Here is a 4904-nt window from a genome sequence, read left to right on the forward strand (position 1 = left end):
ATATATATATCATAGGGATCACACCCAGCTCTCTCAAGTAAAATGCATGAGTGCTACCAACTGACTCACACAAGTCATAAAGGAAGTTGGAACCTACTATGAGATTCAGGGCCTCTGTAACACGGTTTTTTGGACTTTGCTCCTTATCAAAGCATCAGATGTAGCTGAAAGTTGACATATGTATATTTTACAACCACACACAAATTTTGGCAGCATTATCAATGACCTAAACCTGATAGTTTTAATTTTTATAGAGTAAAAATTATCCAGCCGATGCCATGGCCAATGATTACAAGCCAAGAGTCGAAAAACATTCATTACGTAAGCAAGGTAAACAACATTTGACAAAATTTTGCCCCGCCCATCCACCAGACAGAAACTCGTTCACCTTATTCCATCGGCTCTGAAACCCATAGCAGTCAATAATGGCTAACAGGATTTGGAATTTTCCCCCCTGTTGCAAACCTGCATTTGTCTTACGACTTGCAACTTTTTACAGTCAAGAGAAAGTCTGTGGCCATGACAAAGACTTTATGAATGGCGGAACGATACATAGATGTGGGTGGGGTATCTGTGCTAGCGTAGTAATACTACTGTAGTAATAGCAGTAATATACATAAATTAAACGTTTAGGCCAACTTCTGGGATCCTTGAGGATCATTTAGCACTTCTTGCAACTACTCGAGAAATGAGTTTTTATAGCCAGAAGTTAAATTTTCTAATCCAACAATGCCCATGATAGCCTTCAGTGTTATCCTGAATTATAACAAGGCCAAAGTGGGTGGATCCTCATGAAGTCATCATTCTGACAATAATTATTGGTGAAGGTTCAAAGCCAAAATGCGGTAACGGCTATTTTTTTTTTTTTTTTTCTTAGTAAATAGGTAGATAGCCAATAGATAAAAATTGCTTGACATTGGATATAGCAGCTATCAAATCAAGCTTGTCTACTATGTTTTTGAAAATTACCAACTATTCCCTACATCTTGTCAATCTGATTGTGACCTATAAAGTAGACCGTAATTTCTTAGGAAACTTATTTTGGAGTTAGACTAATAATCGAAGTGTTTTTGTATTTATTAACATATTTTGATGGTTTGTTCATTATGACAATCATCAGTGGAGAGGTTTCAGAATTCATAAAGGTGTACTGCTTTGCTTTTATTTACATTTTTATGTCATTGTTGCCAGAGGTCTAGCCTTCGTTACGTATAGCCAATCATCCATCAAGAACGAGGGAAGAAATGCTGTCATAAGTTACGTAACGAGTGCGTTCAAAACCTTTTCTCTGAGTAAGTTGGCCTGTCTTCAAAAAAAGTCACTTTTACATTATAAGAACCAAATTTATTCAACCTACGTAATGCAGAATACAGCCAAAATTTATGTGTAGATATAATGTGCATTCTGAATAAGCATTATATTTATGAAATGTATAGATAAAAAGTTATTGCGAAAAAACTGTGTTACAGAGGCCCTGAATCTCATATTAAATACTTCTGTATATAAGTATTTTCCTGGGCAGGCAGCAATCGAACATATCATCAGGTTTCATCAAACTTCCCGACCCACCAGTACAGTGTCCAAACTGGTTACATTTCATCAGAATTACCCCTTCTGTGTGAATATACATAGGCAGACCCGGTTATCAGCAGGGTGCTGATAAGCAAACACTGCCATTAACTGAAACTCAGCAATTTATGGCGCTTATAACTGGTTAATGACACATCTGTTTAGTATGTTTAGCCCCATAACTCTATTATCAGCACCTTATGACGCTGATAACCGGAACTTGGCAAGTTATGGCGCCATAAATTGCCGACTTTATGGCACTAGATAAGCGCCATAAAACCAGATCGCCATTAACTGAGTCCACAGATAACCGGGTACTCATACTTTTTGCAGAACTTCATACTTTTTGCAGCTAATAATCCTTTTTTATATTTAATCCTAGGCGATTTATGCACAAGAACACATACTCATGCTTTATATATATATAGTTATATATATATATATATATATATATCATCTATATATATATCTATATAGATCTATATATATATATATATATATATATATATATATATATATATATATATATATATATATATATATATATCAATAGGTGTGAACATGTAGACATCAGAGGGTTACCGAAACTCAATAGATCAATTAAGGAGTTTATTATGAGATACGTTTCGTGTCATCCTGACACATCATCAGTCTGTAATGTAAAATCAATTCACATTTATAAAAAATATATAAATTTTCCATGCTATTTTAAAAAAGGAAAACATAAAATACTAAAGTTATTCATAAAAATTATTGTTAAAAGCTAAAAATACTAAAATTGTTTATAAGGTCATATTAAAATTGAAGAGATTTAGGATTAAAAAGGATATTAACCTTAATAAAGCGAAGGACAAAAAAGGAATGGCTTTATTAAGGTTAATATTCCTTTTTAATCCTAAATCTCTTCAATTTTAATGTCGCCTTGTAAATAATTTTAGTATTTTTTGCTTTTAACAATAATTCTTATGAATAACTTTAGTATTTTATGTTTTCCTTTTTTAAAATAGCATGGAAAATTTATATATTTTTTATAAATGTGAATTCATTTTTACAATTACAGACTGAGAATGATGTCAGGATGACACGAAACGTATCTCATAATAAACTCCTTAATTGATCTATTGAGTTTCAGTAACACTCTGATGTCTATATATATATATATATATATATATATATATATATATATATATATATATATATATGCCACGAAGGAAAAATATACGAAGGAGGATCTGCGAGACCTTTCGACGTTAAACGTCCTTTACTGAGCAGAAACTGACATAAATGAGGCAAAAGACAATACAAGAAGATTCGTATAACTGACAGATAGGGATTATAAAGAGATTGGTACCTAGAATCCGACACACCTGGAAGATGAGAAACCTTCCCAAACAAGCATAAAACAAAGGGTGCAATTAAAGGTTTAAGACAATCATCTCAGATACAAGGACAAGACAATTAAAGGATTATAGGTGACAGCTATCCAGAACTTGGTAAACAAAACCATATTCACAATACATGTCAGACATACATTACAACAAAGATAACTCTAAGGCAACGATTTTTATTTAAGTCAGTAATTATATCTTTGAGATCATTCTTAAACATGTTACAAATACAAGGGTCTAAATGAAAAAGGCCACGACTAACATTGAAATTACAATGAAAAGTAAGTTGTATTAAAGCAGATTCTAGAAGATTTCGTGATAAGATATCTCTTGACCTTGCAATTACTGAACTACCAACCCAATTTATTCGGTGGTTGTTTTCACTTAAATGAATGAATATTGCATTAGATGTTTGCCCAGGTTTTACAGAATATTTATGCTGGCTTAGCCTTACTTCTAGGCCTTTGCTAGACTGTCCGAGATAAAATGAGGGACAATCCATACATGGAATTTTATATATTATGTTGTTGCCTTCTCTGGGGCCATTTTTTATTAACATTCCTTTTAGTGTGTTATTATAGGAAAAAACAAGGTTGACATTAAGAGCTTTTAACAATGATTTAATGGTTTCAAATCTGTTAAAATAAGGCAAACTGAGAATGTTCTTAGAATTTTCATTCTGCGTGTTACTTACACTATAAAACTTTTGTGAGCTTTATTATAACAAATATCTAATATATGTGAAGGATAGCATAAATCTTTCCCCATTTTTCTTATGTATTCAATTTCTTTATCCAAATATTGTGGACTGACATAAGAAAAATAGGGAAAGATTTATGCTATCCTTCACATATATTAGATATTTGTTATAATAAAGCCCACAAAAAGTTTTATAGTGTAAGTAACACACAGAAAGAAAATTCTAAGAACATTCTCAGTTTGCCTTATTTTAACAGATTTGAAACCATTAAATCATTGTTAAAAGCTCTTAATGTCAACCTTGTTTTTTCCTATAATAACACACTAAAAGGAATGTTAATAAAAAATGGCCCCAGAGAAGGCAACAACATAATATATAAAATTCCATGTATGGATTGTCCCTCATTTTATCTCGGACAGTCTAGCAAAGGCCTAGAAGTAAGGCTAAGCCAGCATAAATATTCTGTAAAACCTGGGCAAACATCTAATGCAATATTCATTCATTTAAGTGAAAACAACCACCGAATAAATTGGGTTGGTAGTTCAGTAATTGCAAGGTCAAGAGATATCTTATCACGAAATCTTCTAGAATCTGCTTTAATACAACTTACTTTTCATTGTAATTTCAATGTTAGTCGTGGCCTTTTTCATTTAGACCCTTGTATTTGTAACATGTTTAAGAATGATCTCAAAGATATAATTACTGACTTAAATAAAAATCGTTGCCTTAGAGTTATCTTTGTTGTAATGTATGTCTGACATGTATTGTGAATATGGTTTTGTTTACCAAGTTCTGGATAGCTGTCACCTATAATCCTTTAATTGTCTTGTCCTTGTATCTGAGATGATTGTCTTAAACCTTTAATTGCACCCATTGTTTATGCTTGTTTGGGAAGGTTTCTCATCTTCCAGGTGTGTCGATTCTAGGTACTAATCTCTTATAATCCCTATCTGTCAGTTATACGAAATCTTCTTGTATTGTCTTTTGCCTCATTTATGTCAGTTTCTGCTCAGTAAAGGGACGTTTAACGTCAAAAGGTCTCGCAGATCCTCCTTCGTTTATTTTTGTTTTTCCTTCGTGGCATATATCTTTATTTATGGATTTATCACGTTCCTAACTTTCGTGATTCAGTTATACATACATATATATATAATATATATATATATATATATATATTATATATATATATATATATATATATATATATATATATATAGAGGCAGTCCCCGTTACGACGGGTTTGGCTT

Source organism: Macrobrachium nipponense, chromosome 1 (genome assembly GCF_015104395.2).
Source record: "Macrobrachium nipponense isolate FS-2020 chromosome 1, ASM1510439v2, whole genome shotgun sequence".
Classification (NCBI taxonomy): Eukaryota; Metazoa; Arthropoda; class Malacostraca; order Decapoda; family Palaemonidae; genus Macrobrachium; species Macrobrachium nipponense.